We start from the raw sequence: 21,316 nt of genomic DNA on the forward strand, positions 1-21,316 counted from the left end.
AGATAAGCATTATGTGACAGAAAGCAGTCTTATTTGGAATGGCCAAGTGCATTCCACACCTTTCTACAAATAAAATCAAAGGCAGTTCTTCAAATTCCTCGCAGAAGAAGGAGCCACAAGGCAAACTTTTAAGGTGGGATGGAGATTGATAGCAGCTGATAACAGAGCATGTCTTGAAATCATAGAATTCATCATAGCTCTCTTGGCTTGCATGTCCTTTATGGATTTATCCTCATGAGAAGACTGGTCCAGTGGTCGGTGGACTAACCAAAGTCTATCAGAAAAATCTGCATGCCTCATATTTCCTCTTTGATGCTGGGCAAGGCCTCTTCCTTTCTCTTAAGCTTTCTGTATGTAGTTTGGTACTTTCCAATCAGAAACACAAACTAGAGATTGCGAGCTGACCTGATAGCAGAGGCCATCTCTGTTTAGACAGATGGAATCCATTGTCTGTCTTGCAGAGCCATTGTGTTGATTTAAAAATGCATGTGTTGCAGCACAGCAGAGAAGCTAAATTGTTTTGCAAAGTGAGGACATTCTATTTTTCCCGTAAAACCAATAGGAACAACCGCAGTTTCCCAATCTCCCATTACTGAAGCAGGGAGAAGCCTCCCCAACAGGCTTGTGAAAGGCCTCCAGAGATCACTTGGGTATAAACAGATAGTATCTTTGTACCTAGTGGTTGCTTACATATAAAACTTCACAAACTTGTAGAGTTTGGCCTTTCTGGCAGCAACTGCTAAAAGTTCAGGAAGTTAATCTTATTTTCTGACTGGAATAGTGACTTCAAGGTTAGGGAGATTAGCTGCAATGTATATTTCCAGGAAGAGCTACTGGCAGCACTAGGAGAAGCTTAAAAAAAAACTAAAAAATTTTTCTATCTAGGGGGGAAAAAAAAAAGCAGAAGAGAAGAGAGGCAAGGCTAAAGAGAAGAAGAACATAGAGGAAAAGGCAAAAGAAAGAAAATAAAATGAGAGGAGAGAAGGGATGATGGGAATACTGAGAAAAATCTGCCATATATATCACTGTGGTTGAACCTTCTGATAGCATTAAAGCTGTGGCAAACAATTGCAGAGAGCACCAGCAGTGACCTGGGCTAGCCCAGTGAAGGGATTTCACTAGGGATGCAGGAAGGCCTTAGGCACTGCATGATTTTAGTCACTGGTATGTGCCTGGTGGTTACCAAATAGAAGGGTGAAATTACACAGTGAAGGACAGACACATGGATAGAGAGCATCAAGCAGAGCTACTTCTGCCATCAGGGCAAGGAGGAACTCAGGGAGAACTGAATGCAAATAAAGCCCACCAGATCATTGAAAATACACTCAGATGAATTAGGAAATCAGTTCTCTGATCTGGAGGTGTTTGCTGATCACTTTGTTAGAAAACTCCTCTGGAAGGTTAGACAAGAGACTTAGCCTTTTGAAAAGCAGAAGGTAACACTGTGTTCTTTTCCATAGTCCTCATCCTGCAAAATTTCAAATGAGGGGCCTGATCCCATGCCAAGTGGAGCACGTGGAATTACTTCCCTTGCCTTTGATACATTCTGGCACAGCATTTAATTAATAATCTTTATTTTATAGTTTTCAGTTTTGAACTTTTCACTCCACCTTTCTCAGATAGAAAGATGGGACCCACGCTTACCTCATTCATTTCAGATGGTTTGTTTCTGCTTTCAAGGTGGGTGCTTAGAGCCCTCTGAACTTCCTGGACACAAATGAACATGGAATCTGGCCTGTGCTTAAAAGTAGGTCTGAATCTGTACTGCCAAAATGTTTTGAAAGTGCATTTCAATCTGATTATATTTGTAATGCTTATATGCATTCCAGGAAATACTGAAATATTTGAACTGCAGAAGGGAGAGCAATGAAAAGTGGATTGGAATCTTGCATGTTCAAATACAGAAGAAATTTTAAACTGATCAGGACTTGCTAAGCCTTGCTGATTAGTTCTTGAAATCATCCACCCAGGACAGAAAGAAAAATAATTTTAAAAGGATTCAGTTTGATTTTAGCTAATACTTAGTTTTGCAATCTGCTCACAAAGTGAAAAACTAAGAGAAACAAATAACCTACACAGTCATGTCAAACCATACAGTTTAAATGAAACTACTTCAGTTTCCATGCAGATCAGCATGGATCTGCATCAGCTTCCAAAGGAAGAAAAATCAGAACTTCAGGCTGTTCTTCGTGCATTAACATCAGTAACTCATCTTTCCAGCTGCCATGATGAAATCCTACTTTTTCCCATTTAAATGCTGGAAGAAACTGAAACTATGTGAAAGAGAATCCGAGATCAAAAGACACTTAATTGTGGACGTTACCACCTGAAAAATGTCCAGACTACACTGCTAATGCAAAGGGTATTTGCTCCAGCAGAGCAGCTGGGGGTGTGTGCCCCAGCAGTGGATATGCAGCTTGAGTTCTTTAAAATCAGCCTCGAAACAGAAGCATTAAGGCAGAGGTGAGAGGTAATCAAGCTTGTTTCTGGGACACAGTGGTGTCCTTTCTCCTGCAAAGATGGTAGTCGTGGATATGGACACTTATGGCCCACAGCACAGTGGCTTTGCAGCAAGCTGGGCTCAGAGAGCTTTTATCTGGTGAGGAAAGAAGTAGTTTTGCAGGGAGGACTCAGTGTGAGTGTAGGGAATAACAGATGGGGGGACACCAGATGAAGGAGGGAAGCCTTATAGATTATTTGGAAGCTGGAAGGTGTTTTGGTCCCTGTTTCTATCTCTTGAAAAGGAAAGGTCTCCTGAAATTCATTCTCTGAGCTCTCTGATAATCTGCTCCATCAAGGATTTCTCCTGGTTGTTTTTCCTTCTCCTGCTCTCTGCTTTATCTAGTTGCTTTGCAGCCTCTTTGGACAAGGATTGGCTGTTTCTGTGTGTTTGACCAGGATAATGAGGTAGTCCTTTTGCTTGGATGTTACAGTGATACAGTAACGAGTATTCTGGTCATCAGAAAACTGGCTGGATTTCTTGTTGTGCGCTTGGACTTTCTCACCAAGTATCTAACTTCTTCTATCACTATGAATTTGGACCGTGCTCAAAAGACTTGACTTTTTTGTTGTTGCTGTCCCTATATCAGGCCCTTAACCCTTGAAACTGCCTTGCACTTGTCCCTTAGACCTCAGCTTTTTATTGTTTTCCCCTCTTCTGAATGTTTTCTGCTGTTGTCAAAAGAAGAAATGTGATCATTTGGAAGGTTCACAGAAAGCACGTTTTGTGATTATTGTTTTTGTGATCTGTCCAATGTAAACTGCTTTAGAAAAGCTCTGTTCCAGGCACTTTAATTCACTTTTGCAGAATACTGGATTTGCAGTTGGCTAAAGACAAGGGCTTTTCTTCTACTGGGTATGTTGAGAGGAATGTAGTTTAACCCTTCTGTTTCTGCCCTGGCTTTTAGCTCTGCCTAATGGTGCCAGGGGGAGTCTGATACAGTGACCTTAAGGCTGGTCTCTTCCTTTGCCACTTTTTCTTTGTTGGTAAGGGACAGGCCTCCTCCTTCCAGTGCTTCAAGTGTGGTGGCCCTGGCACTGTGCTACAGGGGCAGTTTGAGGGTCCTCTGTCTAAGGCCAGTTCCTCACTCCTGATATGGTCTAAAATTGTGTCACAGAAACATGTGTTTGCCCCAGCCAGGGAACAACTCTGCTGCCCACGGGGACCCAAGACAGAGATTCCCCCCCAGCCTCTGCACACAGTCCTCTTGCAAAGCCTGCTCAGCACCCAGCCACAGCTACCTGGGAGTACAGTCTTAGTAGGAAAGATTGGCTTTCGCTGGGTGGAATGACACCAGTTCACACCAGCTGGGAACCCAGCCCGGTGTCATGTTTCTGCTCACTTCGAAGTCCTTTTACTGGGTGTTTACAAGGTTGCTGATGCTTGCAAAGACAAGGCTAGGTTCCCACAGCTGGCTCTCTCTCCCTGATCCTTAAGAATTGCTGAACAATCTCTGGGGCTTATGCCAACTTGATAGGAAAGAATTACCCTGAATCTCTTCCTTTTCGTTTTGCTCTGCTGCTGTGGCCTCCTGGCAGCAATCATTTCAGGAGGTAACTTCTAAAATAACAAGACTTTTTTTTTTGCTCTAATCTTCCAACTTGTTTAACTCTTGCCAAATCAAAGCAGAGACAGTGGGGAACTTAACCAGCTCTAACTCTTAAAACCTAGCACTCCAGTGGCTGGGTTTCTGCTTTCTATCTCTTTCCCTGGAGAGTTCAGACTCGCTTAGTGCTTCCACTATGTGGGAGGAACCAGCTCCACAGAGGGTCCCTAGAAGGTGCTGATGGGAGTGTGCAGGAGGCACTTCCATGTAGCAACATGACAACGAAAGAGTGATGGCTAATAGTTGGGTACCTGTCATGGAAATACCAATCATTGGGCAGGAATGGCCTGGTTTCCAGTACTACTTACATCTTGAGTGATGCAGTTAACTACCCAGTGAAAAAACAGCCAGAGAACACTTAGTCCCAGACGCAGTGATGCTGTGGACTATGATCTCTCTTAACATCTTTCTTGCTTTGCCACCATCTTTAGCAAAGTGTGTATCCGTGTCAAGTCTGGCACCGGTGGTGTCATTGCTGTCCCAGCTTCATTAAGAATGTGCCTTTCTGCTTTGGAAAGAGATCCCTGGAAGTGATCTAAAGATATGCAGCCATGTCATCTGTTGAAACTAAAGCCTGACACTCCATTCTTCTGAGTTTGTTGGAGGTGGCAGAAGTTTTGTCTAAAAAGCAACATCAGTTTAGTTCTGTTTCATGGGAGCTAACAGCAATAGAACAAAAAGATCAGATTGCAAAAACCTTTCTGAAAGTTGTTTTTGTTTCTCTTTCTGATACATCTGTTAACTTTCAGAAAACTCCACAAGTGTTTTGGAAGAGTAAGGTGCTCTACTTTTAAACACATTCTTTATCTGCTTGAGATAAAGAATGGATTTTGGCAAGAGTTAGAGAGGCAGGAAAAATAATCTGCATACTACAATAGAGTATTGGTGTTTCCTGGCCTTTCTTTGCAAGGAGCAGAAGAAAAAGTTCTTGGGGTTTTGATTTTTTTTTTTTTTCTTTGTTTGTTTGTTGGTGTTTTTTATTTGTTTTGTTAGGCTTCTTCAAGGCAGGTGGTCTAGTTCCCTTTTCAAGTGGAAAATCAGCTATTGCTTGAAGGCAGCAAATCTGTATGTGTACATTCTGGTGATACAAAAAAATTGCTTAAACTATAATTTGTTGTGGAAAAGGCAAGAATTGCTTTTTAAATCCATTTCTAAACATGATATTTTCCTGCTTTCTCTTGGGTTTGTTTTGTTTGGGTTTTTTTTTTTTGGAAAATGGATATTGATTTGGATGGATGTGACTTGAGACCTTCTTTTTTTTCGTGTCATATAGTGTTATTAAAACATTTTGGTGCCTGTAGTTAGTTCCTCAAGATTAATAGTGGATTCTTACTAACTTGAAAATTCTGGAGCACAGGTTGACATTTAAGCCCTCTTCATGAATTGTTTGATAATTTCTGAATAATTAACCCTCAAGTTTTACTCAACACATGTGGATTCCACATGGCCATTGATTTGAAATAATTCTTTTTCATGATATGTGATTTATCAGGTATTCCTTTTACGTTCTGTAGGCTTTAGTATTTCCATCAGTAAAAAACACTGGTTGAAGTTCTGCTCCTGTTACACAGGTAACTGAGACCCACAGCTCTGGGACTCAAATGTGTTTTATGCTAAACTATATCTAACTAATACATCTTTTTTTTCAGTCAAGTATACTGAGTGTCTACTCAATTATTGATTTATATTGCTATTGGTGTCCTTCATGGGACACTGAAAGAAAATGTGTCTTGTGGAACAAGTGACCTATGCACTGTGATAATCTGGGCTATGAGGAAAGTATGGGATGTACATAGACGGTGAATACCTGACCTAACAAAACTAGAGAGATCAAAGCAGATTTTTGCTTACACACAGAGATGTACTATTAGGTGAAAACTCATAATGCTTGAAGTTGCCTGAGTGCTTGAAGAGTAAGTTAGGTTATTACTGTGAACATACAAAACCATATCAATGACTGAATTAGTACATGAACACTATTTCTCTTCCATTTTAATTAAGTAGCACTTAAGCATCATTGGTACTTGACATTTAAGTCCCATTTTGTAACAGCATCTGCTGTTAGCTTTGGGAACCTCAGGAGTTGTGAGTGCTCAAGTTCATAGCTCATGACCTGGTTTTTACATAAATGAAAATGTATGTTAAAGCTGCACATGTGGAACTGGGTCTGTGGCCCCGTTGCGCCCTGCCGGTGTGCGCTGGAAACCTCCCTTCAAGCAGGCCCCAGGGTTGCTTGTTCTGTCTCCATTTATGCCAGGTATGTAAGCATAAGCCTCACATTAAGCATGTTTAAGAGATCTTGTTGATTACAACGGGAGTACTCCTACAGCTTATAGCTGTGCAAATGTTTACATACCTGGCTCGGCCTGGGCCTATATAAAGATCTGTCTCCTTTTCCCTGCAAAGCCTTTTCTGTCTGCTGCTTTGAAATTTCCCATGCTTCACACTTTTCCCCTAGTTGGAAGGAGGCTGCCAGGTCCTTACTAGGAGAAGTCCTAGTGTCAGAGGTTCGAAGAGAGCAGCTGGCTGGGGATTTCGAGAGTGTCTAAAGCAACAAGCTGTAGCTCTGTGAATGAGTGCATGCTGATAGCAAGGGTCACATTACCAGAGTGGTTTTCACCAGCATAAAGTCTGTCAGAGTTTTCCATACCTTTTCTATGGATTTGTTCTTTGTCTCTGGTTTCTCTGCTGTCCCAGAGAAAAAGCTCACACCATTACTCGCAGCAGACTTTGCCTGCTTGTTCCGTTGCAGCTCACAGAGAAGGTTGCATGCTGGGGCAGCTGTGTATCCAAACACCCCTGCTCACCATGTACATGCATGTGTGTGAATACAAATGTATATATCCACATAAAGTATGTATGCATGCAAAGATACCATCTTTTCAGATAGATTTTCCTTCTGGAAGCTAAAATAACAGGAAAGCCATGGAAAGGAATAACTTGCTGGTTATTACAGGCAGCAAATGTATATGCGTTAGTGAAAAATCAGCCTGGCCTTTGCTCAATCATTTCTTCACTCCCTCTGTTTGCTTGATGATTACATTGTTGCTCTGTAGAGGGAAAAATAACCTATGAAAAGAGTCTTTTCCGGGCTTGAAAGATTTATGCTCTGCTTTGCTGATGTTTTGTGCTAGCACTTATGTCAGTCCTGCTCTTAAACCAAGTGTGGTAATGACCCTTTAATACATTTTAAAGTGAATTTTGCTAGCTCAGATTTTTTTTTTTTTTTTTGTAAGATGTGTGTAATAGCTCTACAGGTTTGAAAAAGGTCTTGCTGTTTATGTGTTGTAATAGAATATACAGTCAGTGTTTGCTTTCTATCAAGCAAATTTTATGTGTGATAGACCTTTATGGAACCAAACCCATTTTTATGGACTGTGATATTGTCCGTGTCTGATGAAGGCCCTGATTTTGCTAAGCACTTGAACATACTCTTGCTTTCACCAAATGGCTCTTTAGTACTTGTCAGAACACTTAAATGGCAGAGCTTACAGTCATTTTATGCCCCAGAATTAATGGCATGTAGAAGTGGCAAGAATAACCCTATTTCCAGAGTGCCCCTCAACATACAGTTGAGAATACATCTATTCTGGTAACGTTGGTCATCGTGGTCTGCAAAAGGTGCTGTGATGGAAAGAAGGTCCTGAGGGAACTGCCAGATCAGAGCACACATCCACAGCGGGTAATCAGGCCTCCCAGAGTGCCGTGGTTACTGTTAAAATGTTTATGGGTTTACCTTGTGCTTAATTAATGTTCATGTGGCATTTGTGGTATTCTCCAAACCCACAGAGCACTACTCAGCTTAAGTAGCACTGGGTTTGTATCACTGCAGCTGTGTCACAGCTCCTAATGAACAGATTTCCCCTTCTACCGTATGCAGTAACTAGTTCGTGCTGGGAATTTAAACTGTGTCTCGTCTCATCTCATCTTACTATATGCCTAAAATGGCTTAGGGTTCATAACTAAAGAAAATATGTAGGTATTTCTTTAGAGAATTGCTTATGCTTGAAATGGGAGGCAGGCACCCTGGGTTTGGTGGTAGAAGCTTGCTGTGAAGGAGCTGCCTTTGAAGTGTTACAAATGCTTCTAGCAAACAAGTGGGAGCCACCTTGCCTGGGAGCTTTGAGTAATGCTAATGTTTGGAATAAGCCTGGGGCTGCACATGGATAGAGCTGACAGTCAGGGAGACATTGCATCAGTGAACCCGCAGTGACAGCGTCAGGCTCTCTTGAGGGACCACACGAATCCTGTCGGTAGATAGCTACAGCAGGATGTGACAGGTCTGAGTTGAAAAAATACAAGATTGCAGCTGTGCTATAGGTATCTCGTGTGACCTTAAGCAAGCTTCTTAGTCGTTCCGTGAGCTGGGTCTGTGTTACTAGAAGTAAGAAAAATAATATCTCCTGTATCTCCTGTGTTTATATGGTGAGGGATTGGGGATGGAACGCTCTCACTGTACCACTGTGCAGCGCATAACACAGGGCAATCTTAAGCAACTAATATAAATAAGAGATGTTCTTCTCCTAGCTCAAGGGATAACAAAACCTTTAGAAATCTAGCTTGTTTAAATGAAGCTAAACAGATTGGAGCTGGTATGATAACTGTTGGTGTGGCAACTATCTGTCATTACTGCTGCTCAAGCACAGCTCTTTATCTGTGTGGAAAAACATGAAAAGAAAAGGTTATTGGGAGTGTGGTACAAAGCCTTAGACTGCTCTGTCATTAGATCTCTTGTAAACCAGCAGCCATACCCATTGCCAGGCTATTTAGCCTTCTTGTCCCTTGCATCTGCTATGGAACTACCCTCACTACTCTCAAATACTTCTCTATAGGCTGCCCAAAATCGCTTCATCTCTCAGTTTGTACTGCTAGCAGGCGTTGCTCCAGCCCCTGTATTTGTCCTTGTTGAACCTCATGAGGTTCACAGGGGCCCACTTCTCCAGCTTGTCAAGGTCTCTCAGTGACATCCTGTTCCTTGAGCATGTCAGCTGTACCACTTAGCTTGGTGTCATCGTCTCCAAGTAGAAGTTACTATAATTTAAAGTAGCCATAATACAATATACCTGATATCTGGGACCTGGATTCAGATTCTGTTCATCTCAGTAGAGGTGCCTATAAAATGAGTGCAAGATGATGCAGCTGAAGAGATCTTTACCCTCTGAGAAGACAGTCTCTTGTTAACGCTGCTTAACCAGTTACAACGCTGGTGCTGCAGAAACTCCATGCTCCCTGGCAGTGATCTGTTCCATGGCTGTGTTTTCGAGAGGAGATTATGATTTGCTGGAGGAGCAAGAAGTCTGGAAATCAGTTTGATGATCCACAGTTAAATGCAGTGGAACAAGTCCTGGAGGTCGAGATTAGCTCAGAATCTGAACCTTCCTCAGAAAGCACATCAAATTACATTTTCCCTCTTAAATCTCTGTAGACATTTTTTTCCTTTCTTTAATAGCAGTAGCAACTGTTGGTTTAGAACCAGGGCTCGTTGGACTCTGGGGAGGAGGAGGAGGATTTCCCCTCAAGATAAGAAGCAAGAGCTAAAGAGCAACTCCATGAATCCCATGGAAAACCTTTCACTTTCACAATCTGATCAGAGAAGGACGAGGCATATACTCAGACGTGTGACAAGACAAGACAAGACAATACAAAGTGGTGGCTAATCTTTTGTTTCTACTGACCCACAGGATATATAAAAGTAAATAACTGTTTCTCCCAGATGGAAATTTTACACTTCAAGCCACAGGGGTAGACATGTTGCAAGTTTCTTTCCCATAAGGTTTTAGTTTCAGGAATAAAGACTCTGCAAGAGATTTTTCAGACTTTATTTATGTGTTTAAGAAGGGTGAATGAAGAAAAAGATACCAGTGTATAAATTTTAAATTCTTGTGCCTCACAACTTTAATCCTTTGTCATGATTTTGTGGAAAAGGCTCATGCCGGAATGCGAAGTTTCCCAATTTTTATGAATATTTATTCTGAGGTTCTTTGGAATGGAACTGAGCACTCTGATCTGAAAATGTCTTTGAAATATCTGTTCCTTGAGCATTTCTAGAATGTTTGAACTCTAGCTGTAGATGACTGCCAAGTATTTACATTGTGTTGGAGAACATCTTCAAAGAAACTACAACTGCTGCTGGGACAATATAAAGAGCTGTTGATGCAGTTTCACTCATGATGCCCCATATTGAATGAAAGACAACACCTATACCAACCTTCCAAAGAGCTACAGGAATCACAGAATTTCTTAGATTGGAACAGACCTTCAAGGTCATCAAGTCCAATCATTAGTTTCACACTAATAAGTCCTTGACTAATCCAAATCCCCCACTATGAATCACTATGGTTGGAAAGGACCACCAGGATCTTAATGCTTAAATGAAAAGGAGAATCTGTAGGTTTTATATGCCGTTTCTGGGAGAAGTTCTTATAGTGAAGATCATCTTTGGTTTGAGAATATATGTTCTGTTTTCAACTAAATCTGGGATTTTAACCTTCTTATATTACCAAAAAGTAAGGGATGGAAACCCACCCTGTTTCTTCCTCTAGTCACAAAATATGTACTTTCAGAACTAGTAAGGAAGCTGAGTTATTTGACCTGAAAAGGCTCAAACTGGATTTTTAAGGAAGGCTGTTGTGTCATTTAATTTAGTTGTAAAGTTTGTGTTCACTATATGTGGAAACATCACAACGTAGATGAACAGTTTTATGCAATCTCTAAGAGCATATAAAATGTACCAAACAGTAGTGGTTTAGTGTTCATATTATGTCATAGGGCTACTATCCTTAGCATCCAACCTGTGTGCAACAGTTCTGCATGCTGAGAGTGTTATGAGAGCCCCCAGTGTTGTCTGTTCACCCATTATATGCTGTTGTTGTGTGGATCACTGCTCTTGTAGGTGCTGTGTTCATGTGCACCAATGAGACTTCATCCACCTCCCAGTGCTGCGGAAGTGTGAAGTGGCACTGCTCTGATCATCCTACTTGAATGGATGGGTGAATATAGGACTTGAACTTCAAGATGAACTTAATCCATCACATATTGACAGTGACTTGGTGATACAGCAGCAAACCCTATGGATTTGTTGTGTAGTGATAGCATGTGTGATTTTTCTTTTAAGACTGAAGAATGAGGAAGTTTATATTTACACAACTCAGTGATGTATGGGTAAGACATTAAAGGAGTGTTGTAATTGGAAGTTAAATTGCAAAGTGCAACACCAAGGCCCAAATGATGCTTTTGGCTTTACCTTAATCTGATGTGTTAATACTTGTACCTTTATAACATCTATAATCTCTTCTATAGGCCACTGACTGAGCCTTTGGTATTGGAAATTTGGGAATGTGAGCAACTGAGTGGAAATTTGTGGTTCTGAGCCATTCAAACATGAGAAAAGCTGGAAAAGATGTGTTATACTTTGAATAAGTGACCTGTCTAGCCGAATGAGGATGCTTGTACAGGAAATTCAATGGGAAGGCAAGGCAGGATTTTTAACTGTAAGTCTGGATAGTGGTATAGTTTCGTATCACTATTCTAGGATAATGTGAGGATTGCACCATTCAAAGGGAAGATTCAGAAGGACTTATAGTTCCTTCTCTTAAAGCTGTGTGTGGTAATAAACAGGGATAAAGCAGGGACATCCGTGAAAAACTCTGAGCGTGTATGCTGCAGAAACTGCAGTGCACAAACTGCTCCCAGGGCAGGTGCCAAGGCAATGTATGTGAGTTGAAATGGAGAAGAAAACAGTTCACAAAGTAGGTAGCTTGTGTCAGGTAATGCTGATAACTATTAACTTACAGTGCTTCACTATCACTTCTTGTTATGTTATCCCATCTACTGTTAGCTGTTTACCTTGTCCATTTTCTGAGAGCCATGGATGTCCACTGTCCTGATGTCACCTTATTACCTAACTCATTCCACAGTGAGCTCCTTAAAGAGCATCCTTGATCACCACAAGAAGGAAAACAACAGTAAGAAGAAACCTCTAGAGGATGCTATTAATGTATTTTTTAATCTTAACACATGTTCAGTAGAGGTTAGTGGCTGAGGTTGCTCGAAGAAATATCAATTCCGACTAAATGCTCATCAGATGCTCGAGAGCTGTAGTGTGGGCAGCTACACTTACTTTGGCACTGCGAGATTGCCTGCTTGGGCAGTAGCTTCAGGGCAGCTTCTGGGGAGGGCCACAGTAAACCGAGAGCAAGTTGAAATGCTGCAGCGTCTTGAGGGGCGCCGGGGTGCGGTAAGGAGAGAGGAGTGCGCCCACAGGCAGCGCTGGAGTTATCCTGCTGCCGAAGGCGTGTGCGTGTCACCCACTGCTGCCGCGGCCTGGCTCCCGTTGCGCGGCTGTCACAGCGAGTTAGCGCCACTCGAGCAGCGCGCAGCCTCCCGCTGCGCCAGCCGCGCTGCCTCTGCCTGCTCTTCCCGCTGGCCGCTGAGAGCGGCGGAGGCTGCCTGCAGCTCGGCTGCGGCCAGAGGAGAAGCGCGCTGGGAGGCTGGGCAGCGCTAGCACAGCCTTTGAAATGTCAGGGCGACAGCAAAAGGTTGATTAGCCTCCAGCTCAGGAGGCTAATCGAGGAGAGGCTCTGCTGTCCCGTGCAGAGAGGAGTGGTTGCAGAAGACAGTGAGCCAAAGTAGCTCCTGTCTAAATCTGAGGATGTGGATGGATGCATCGGGACTGATACCTGGAGGCAACTTTGCGTTTCTCTGGTTTCTAAACAAAAGCAGATGCCTGGACACAGCGCTGCTTCCAGCTAGGGCTGGGGGGGGGGGGGGTTGGATGGGAGGAAAGATCGGCTGTGATTGAGCCTCTTGCTTTCTAGTCTTAATGGTCAGCGTTCACCTTAAAAGTGAGATGTTGCACACTTGCCAGCGAGAGTTCTTCTCCAACCTGTTAGAAATGGCAGTGCTAAGGATTAGAAAGATCCCCTTTAACTTCGTGCTTAACGAGCTGTGCTGCTGTGTGTGGCTGTCTTGGACTAAATCTTCAAGGTTGACTCTGTCTATCCTATTCTGGTCAGTGAGATGGTGACAATAGGACGGTGGTGAAACTGCAGAAAGCCAAATACATCAAGCGAGGCACTGATAGCACTGTCCAAGGAGCTAAGAAAGCTCAATTTGGACTATTGCATTCTTTTTAAAAATAAGTATGTTAGAGTTGAATTAAAGCTGGAACATACTTAAAGTCTATGGAAAGTCTAGTGGTGATATTAAAAGATTGGAAAGCCTATCTTACGGGAAGGAACTACAAGAGATTGGCTTGTTTAGCTTAGCAAAACAGAGTTGAGAGATGATTTGACAGCACTCTATAAATACATCCAGGGCTACATGCCAGAGAGGGGAAAAAGCTATTTAAACCCAAGAGCAATATTTGCATAAGAACAAGTGGGCATAAACTTGGCCTTGAATAGGCTTTATTGGAAACTGGACTGTTTCTACCCCTCAGTTTAGTGAGATCTTGAAACTGCCTCCCAAGCAGTGCAACAGGGACACAACACATTTTATTTGTGAAGAATGAGAGGGACTATGCTATATGGTGCCTGCGCCTGCAGAGACTTGGCCTTCATGGTTGCACAGCTTTATTCTGGCCCTGTGCTCCTAGCCACATGGCACTGCTACAGGAGTGATGGACGTGTCCTGCCACCAGTGGTGGTCTTCTGTCCTGAGAAGTACCTTCTCCTGCTGAAAATGAATGCACTGCTTTTAAATTACAGCTATATTAATGCTGCCCTTTAATGGTCCTGAGAAGTTTCCAACATGCCTTGTGCCTGGGCATGTTAATGCCAAAGAGCCTACTGATGTCCCTGGGGTGTTCATATCAATAAAGTTCCTCCTGTAAGGAAAGGATACAGGATTAGGGTTTTTAATTTTGTAGCCTCCCTGAGGTTGTAAAAGTAGCTTCCCTAACTGGAAACAGCAGCAGTATCTCAAAAATGACATTACAGAGAAGGATTTTTTTCATTACTTTTTTCTTCTGCTGCTAAAAATTCTTGTGACCTTTAAGTTTGATGCTCAGAATTAAACATTTCCTTCTATACTGCAGTTAGGCTAGCAGTATGATACATGTCTGTCAGGTGAGAAGGAACTGCAGAGGATTTGGGGACTGGGAGGTTGGCAGGGCAGTTGCCAGACTTCTCATTTTCAGCTGCCTGATCAACCTATTCTGCTATCCATCCTTTTGGGTGACTGCATCCATGAACTCAGCTGTGTTTCTGTTTTCATCTGCTATTTTCTGTTACCTCTTTCTTTCTGAATCTGTAGCCTATGGAGATGAAACTCTCCAGGCTTTCTCCTTTATTTGTCAGTGATATTTTGGGAACTCCTGCTCTTCCCTAGAGCTTTAGAGTTAAATGCATGCAAACTCGATGGTGGACCAATCTATTGCAGAAAGAGCTAAGAAGGAAAAGCTCAAACAGCCACAGAAATAGCCTCCCAAGACAGAGATTGACACATAGCACTTTGGTAGCTTTGATTTGAGTCAGCTGTAGCTTGCTCGAATTTGTTGTCTCTATGCACAAAGGTACTTTCTGTACTGAGGATTAGACTGACAAAAAGCATAACTAAAGACAACAGATTACAGTGGCAGTCAGCAGTGTGTCAGTTACAGCCATGTCCCTGGTTTCTGATTGCTTTTCCTTGCACCTTGTGTGTCCATTCAGTGTAGGGTAGGGAGTGTGACTTGCCTTCGCATTGTCTGTAGGGTGCTACTGTTTCATGGCATGGGCAGACTGTGGTATGCAAAAGGCAGTGTGTGCCATGGTCTAGCCTTGGGCACTGTGGTAAAGGGTTGGACTTGATGATCTGTGAGGTCTCTTCCAACCTTGGTGATACTGTGATACTGTGATACTGTGATACTGTGAAATGTTTCTGCTACAGACCTGCTTTTCATGCCTCCCCCTGCCATCTTTGTGTTAAGGAAAGTGGAAACTGAGACAAATATCATACTCTTACCCCCTTAAGAGACTGAGATGAAGGCTTTTTGGTGTATAGATTTTTGCAAAACTCAAAAATAGTTTTGGAAGGTTTTAAGACTTCTATGTTGGGCTGAAATCCAGCCATGCTTTAAGTAAAGGGAGAGAATTAAGTTGGTCTATCAACATGTTTTGGAAGAAAAGTGTTTCTCGACAAACACAGAATACCTTCAGTGTTTCTGAAAAGTTGTACCTGACACTGAGTTTAAAACAAGGCTGTTTTAAACAATCCAATCAAACAGAACAAACAGACAAAACTACCAAGCAAACATACATCTTTCTAATAACCAGAACAGTTAAAAAGCAAAAGCAAAACAAAAAACCCCAAACCAACAAACTAAACAAAACCAAAACCCAACCAACCTAAAAAAAAGACACAAACAACAGAAACACCCAAAAGCAAAGCAACCAAGCAAAGAAAGCAGAAAAAAAAATCAAACAAGCAAAATAAAACAACCAAAACCCAAGCACAGAGGGTTGTAAAATTTATTTGGAGGTTGGAATCTGCTTTATTTTTTTGTAAGAAAGTCTCTGCTGCTTGATGACTTCAGCTCCTCTCATGCAGAGTAAGCCATTTTCCTTCCTGGGACTCCACATAATGCGGCAATGCAACCATCCATGCATTTACATCGCAGCTGTCCCCCTGCTTTCTTGACAGTGGCACATTAAGTCATTTTAGCTCAGTGGTGTTTGTGGGGGGAGAGGGAGCATGTTTGCTTGTAGTTCCAGGACCAAACTGTTTTGACCTATACAGTCTTTCTTTCCAGGAAAATAAAACTACAGCACCTTTAAATTCTTTCTGATGCTTAAAGACCTGAAAAGCTGTATTTTGGGAGAACACAAACTCTTCCAGTACCCTTCTTCCATGCTGCTTGTGTCTGTTTCACAGCACCTAAATCCTTACAGAAATCTGTGTCCAAGTGCTTTCCCCCCCCCCCATATATGAAAAGAAAATGAAATGAGGTAAATTGGAGATTAGCAGATGGCAAATACTTAGCAGCCTATGTGAAATATTTTTTTTTTGGTATTAGTCCAGTTCCAGGCGGATGGCTGTCCTCATCCCAAAACCTGCCATAACAAATTGCTAAGAAAGCTGAATACTGAATCATTTACCACCTGCTTTGGGAAGGTATCCTGAAAGTTAAGGATAAGGTAAATTTTGGAGGGGTATTCTGGGGATACCCATACCTTTATTACCTGTGTTTTTCCTTTCTGTAAACAAGCAGAAGCCTGCTGTCTCCAGGGCTGTCAGTGTAGCACCCTTCACCAGCTTTAAAATTAATCTTAAATGAAAAAATACATCTAAAAAAGCTACTACCTGGGCACAACAAAATTTACTATAAACGAGTCTTAAGTACATAATTAACATGATAGACTCAAATGGCGCCAAAAGAGTTGCTGCAGGCTATTGTGTAAGCAATACTCCTTTGAGAAATGTATAAATACATGTAATTCACTGCATAATACACATGTTAAAAAACTACCTAATTACATATTTTCCCAGGAGAATGAAAAGGCTCCAAAAGAGCTACTCCAGCCCTTCCACTATACAATGTGTGTTTTATAACCTTTCATGAATCTCTTCCATTCTTTTTCCTTGAGGAGGGGGGGAAAAACCCCAAACCAGTAAGGAAATTAAATACAAAACACCTACTGTACATGTAATTTAGAGGACAAAACGCAATGTTGAAATAACATTAAGGGTGTGACGCAAGCGAAGGAACGCCAGGAAATTGAGTGTAAAGGCTGTTACTCCATCCTTAACTCACGTCACTTGTGTAATGTTTCAGGCCACTGTTCTGTAATGGCAGATTTTACATTTCATCACTTAGAGCAGGACTGTGGCCTATCTGCACTTGCAGGTATTTACAGGGGCTCTGCTGCTGGAATACCCGAGTGCTGCTTGTGTGCTTATTTATATGCAGGCACAGGCACGTAGACTTTTAGCAATAGGTTCTTACATTTCTTGAAACAGTCTTCTGTCTTTCCTAGTGCTGAAGCTGCTATGGCTTTGTTATTTGCTGGGAATAGAATCGCAGAGTTGTAGAATGGTTTAGGTTGGAAGGGACCTCAAAGATCATCCAGTTCCAACACCTTGCCATAGGCAGGAACATCTCCTGCTAGAACAGGTCACAGAAGGCCTCATCCAACCTGGCCTTAAACATCTCCAGGGAGGAAGCATCCACAGCCTCCCTGGGCAACCTGTGCCAGTGTCTTGCCACCCTCACTGCAAAGAACTTCTTCCTAACATCTAGATTAAATCTCCCCTCTGCCGTTTTAAACCCATTACTCCTTGTCTTGTCATTACAAGACCTTGTAAATAGTCCCTCCCCAGCCTTCCTTAGGCCCCCTTCAGATACTGGAAGGCTACTGCAAGGTCTCCTCGAAGCCTTCTCTTCTCCAGGCTGCAGACCCCCAACTCTCGTAGCCTGCCATCATAGCAGAGCTGCTGCAGCCCTCTGAACATCTTTGTAGCCTCTTCTGGACTGGCTCAAACAGTCTCATGTCCTTCTTGTGTTGGGGGCTCCAGAACTGTACACAGTAGTCCAGGTGGGTCTCAGAAAAGCAGAGTAATATAGGCTCATGTGTGTCATTGTGATGAAAGGCAAAGGAAAAAAGCATGACTTGCTTTCAGTTATGGGGGTGATGAGACCTTGTAACTTCTTTGGGGTGTTTTGGGAATGGTCTATCCTGTAGTCTGGGTCCAGGTCTGGAGGAAATCCTACTGACTAGAAATGAAAGACCCCACTCCTGGTCGATGGTTCTGTTGATGCGGGCAGTAGAGAGAGATGTCACTTCACAAGTGACAGGTGCTGAGCCCGATGGGGACGTGAGGGTCTGGTGTGTGGTTACTGAACTTGTGCTGCCTCAGCAAAGAGGCAGTCTAGAGAGGGAGCCACACTCCCATATGTTCATAGCAACCTGCATTACTAAGCAGATTATTATTTTAAATAGTGTTTTCCTTTGTATTTTCAGTTGGATCAGAGTGTAATTTGTGTCCTCTCTTTTGCATCATCCCCTGAAAACAAAGCAGTGCCTGCACTTATTATTGTTGTTAGAAGGACCTGCAAGTGTATTTCATTGTACTGTGTACAAATTCCACCACAGAGGCCAATAGAAAATGCTGTCCTTTTCTGTGGAGAGTCTCATGAATGCTGTGAGATAGATATGTTTGTCCCAACTGCTGGCCCAGGCAGAATAAGAAGATTGCAGAAGACAGATCACTTTTCCATTCTTATTAAAGTGCTCATGCTTTTAATTAAAAGCATAGAATAAATGTATTAGCTAGCTAGGTTTTCTTTGCTGGGTGAACCCAGGGTCTTTCAAAACAACTTATTTTCCCCACAGTGAGCAAACAGTAGCCCCCTGCTATAGATGTACCAAAGGTGAATGGTATTCACCGAGGATGCAGGAGAACCAAGGAGTTTTTGATTAGCAAAGCAGAAAGGTTCCCACAGAAGAAACTGAGAGATTCCAACCTGAGACTAGGCAGGTGGCCAGAGGCACTGCCTGGTGCATGAAGCCTGTCAGTGCATTGTGCATCTGAAGGAGGCAAACACGACTACAGCCAGATCCCTGGTGTTCTCCTAAGGTGCTCTTTGGGGACTCTGCAGTGTTAGCTTCTGGTCAAAACCAGGAAGATACCTGCAGAACCCAAAGCTGCTGCTTGTCTGTGTGTTCTTCCTGACTCAACACATCAGTGCAGTTTAATGCAAACCTGTTTTACCCAACTCCTCCCAGTCAGCTATACCTCTTGTCAGTTTTTCTACTGCTAATTGGTTTACTGTGATAAGACACAAAACTTCTTCCAGGTTCTTGGCCTTTCAGGAAAACCTTTACAGTTTCTTAAATATGTTTTCTTCCTAGTGGATCTGACAATGGAACTGTCTTTATGTTCATGACATCCTGTTCCTTTTGGATGACAAGAGAGGGTACCTTAAAACAAAAGACAAGGGAATTTTAACTCTCAGGGTCGTAAAATTGGATAGGCTCTGGGCAGGAGCTGCTCTGTTAGAAAGATAAAAGAGAAGGAGAAGTGAAAGGCCATAAAATGTCCCTTACAGAGTGTGCTCCTTACACTAGCATGACAATCTCCATCTGAATCTGGCTTTAACAGTGTTTTCCAGCTGAGGGGTGGTGTTGGTTATTAGCAGCCTTTAGAATTTGAGGTAGTTCATCTCTAAACAGACCCAGAGTATTAACTACTTTGGCATGTGCTTAATAGCAGATTGCAGAGGGGGAATGACAGATAACGTCTCTTTCCCTCAGTTTCCCTGATGGATACCCAGTGTTTTCATATTGGGTAGTTGTGTTTGATTTGACACAGGGCAGGCTTTCTGGTTAGAGGACCACTGAGACTGCTGGTCTTGTATGTGGTCACCTGAAAATGTGTCTAAAGCAGGAGTCTGAGGCATGGCAGTGGGCTCTGCTTTGTGCTGTGTGGCTCACCAGCTGTGTGCATTAATGGGCACTTTGCTCGCTGGAGGGTGAGAGTGAAAAGAGGAAAGAGTCTTATGTAAAAACTTAGTAACCTAACATGGGCAGCAGATAGGCTGATGCTGTGTAAGTGCTGGTGAACTACTCATTGCTGCCTACCCTGCAGTATGCCCATGTGTATTGCTTCTTAACCTGCAATACTCTTAACCATTAGGCACTCAGTCGCCCCTTTAGCTGCCTGTCATCTTCTGCTGATGATGGGCAAGGTGAAAATGTTCAGTCTTGCTCATAATGTGAGATTCTCTGGTCTAGCACTGAAGTGGAGCTGGCCTCAGGTTTTAAGTGCACACACTTTTCAATCTGTATCTAAGCATTGGAAGAGCCTGGATTCAAGGTACTTGCTCTGACACATATTTCACTGTGACCAGCAAGGCAGTGTTAAGTCTGTAAGCACCTATAGCAAACACATCAGGTGATTTTTCAGCTTTGGGTTTGCCTGACCTCAATATTAAATACGTGTGCAAGTGAAAACAGGCACTATGTTGGCATCAGGCAATTTGTAATTATAGGACTTTACCTTCATTTCCATAGCAACAGCTCAGGATGCAGCAAACAAACTTATAAATTGAATTCTGGTTTCAGTTCTGCCTGTAGTGCCCCAGAATATCCCCATTCAGTGGCACAAGCGTTCAGCTGATAGAGTGGCTAACCAAAGCCTTCGTCTGGACTTCCTGACTTCTTTTAAGAGGCAGTAAAGGAAAAGGAGCACTCTAAGGAAAAAAACAACTGGACTTTAGAACTGAGATTATACTAGGGAGAATAGTGAATTGGCTGTTTAGGGAGGTAAGTCCATCAATAGGTTGCTGATGGGTGAGTTAGTTTATAAATGCTGGTTAATCTTTGATGGCTGCTTTTGTGCACAGAGCATTTTAAGTAGAAAGCACAGCTAGCTTTGCAGGGCGCTGTTGGACAGGTGAAATTAATAAATGGATAAGCAGAATAATATCTACTTCACCATATCTAAAGTTATCCTAATTTTAGGGCTAAAAAAAAAACAAACAAACTCTGCCCCCTCTGACTCCTGAGACAAGACAGGACTGTCTATGCCATCTACAACATATCTGCTGAATACAGAGAGCTAATTTCACACTCAGAATAAAGCTGCACTTGCAAAGATCATGTTAGCTCATAGAATTGGTGACAGAATCTGGTGAGATTACCTTCTGAAGTCAAAGCTTAAGTTTTGTTGAACACAAAAGGAGAGGTGGTTTGGTGGTTGGGGCACCAACCTTGGGCAGGGGCAATGGAGGTTCAGGGGATCAGATGCCCACCCCACTCCCTGCATGATGATCTTTGCATTGCTCCGACTTCCTTGCTGTGAAATAGAGTTAAGAAAAGAGAGGACAAATGCATCCAACACTTGGTCTGTGTGGGCAGCCACGTGGGTGAACAGGCTGAAAAATGTGAATGTGTCTTTGGAGACTGGGTCTGTCCTAGGCAAAGAGTAAGACTGGGAACATGCAAGAGTGTCTCCCTATGCAGAGAGGCAGGCATCTGTAGCCAGTGCATGCTAGAGAAGTGAGGTGAATTGCTTCAGATGTTATTACAGGCCATAAAATAGTACTGATGACTTCTGCTGCCTCTCTTACCAAACAACTTGCCCTCTCTGAGAGAGAAACCTGACCTGTTCTTGATAGGATTTGAATGGCTTGACACTGTGGAAAGTGACTTTGGCCAGTCACTTCTATGTAAATAATCATGGTGTGATTTGGGACCACCAAGGTTCTTTGATGTCTGTATGCATAAAGG

General features: G+C 42.6%; 1 long non-coding RNA gene across 1 annotated transcript in view; it reads left to right on the top strand.

Annotated features, from left to right (window-relative positions):
* LOC135189368 (uncharacterized) overlaps nucleotides 1–21,316 on the top strand; it is a 73,149-nt gene that overhangs the window by 5,101 nt on the left and 46,732 nt on the right. The gene's annotated exons all lie outside the window — the stretch shown is intronic.

Source organism: Pogoniulus pusillus, chromosome 32 (assembly GCF_015220805.1).
Source record: "Pogoniulus pusillus isolate bPogPus1 chromosome 32, bPogPus1.pri, whole genome shotgun sequence".
Taxonomy (NCBI): Eukaryota; Metazoa; Chordata; class Aves; order Piciformes; family Lybiidae; genus Pogoniulus; species Pogoniulus pusillus.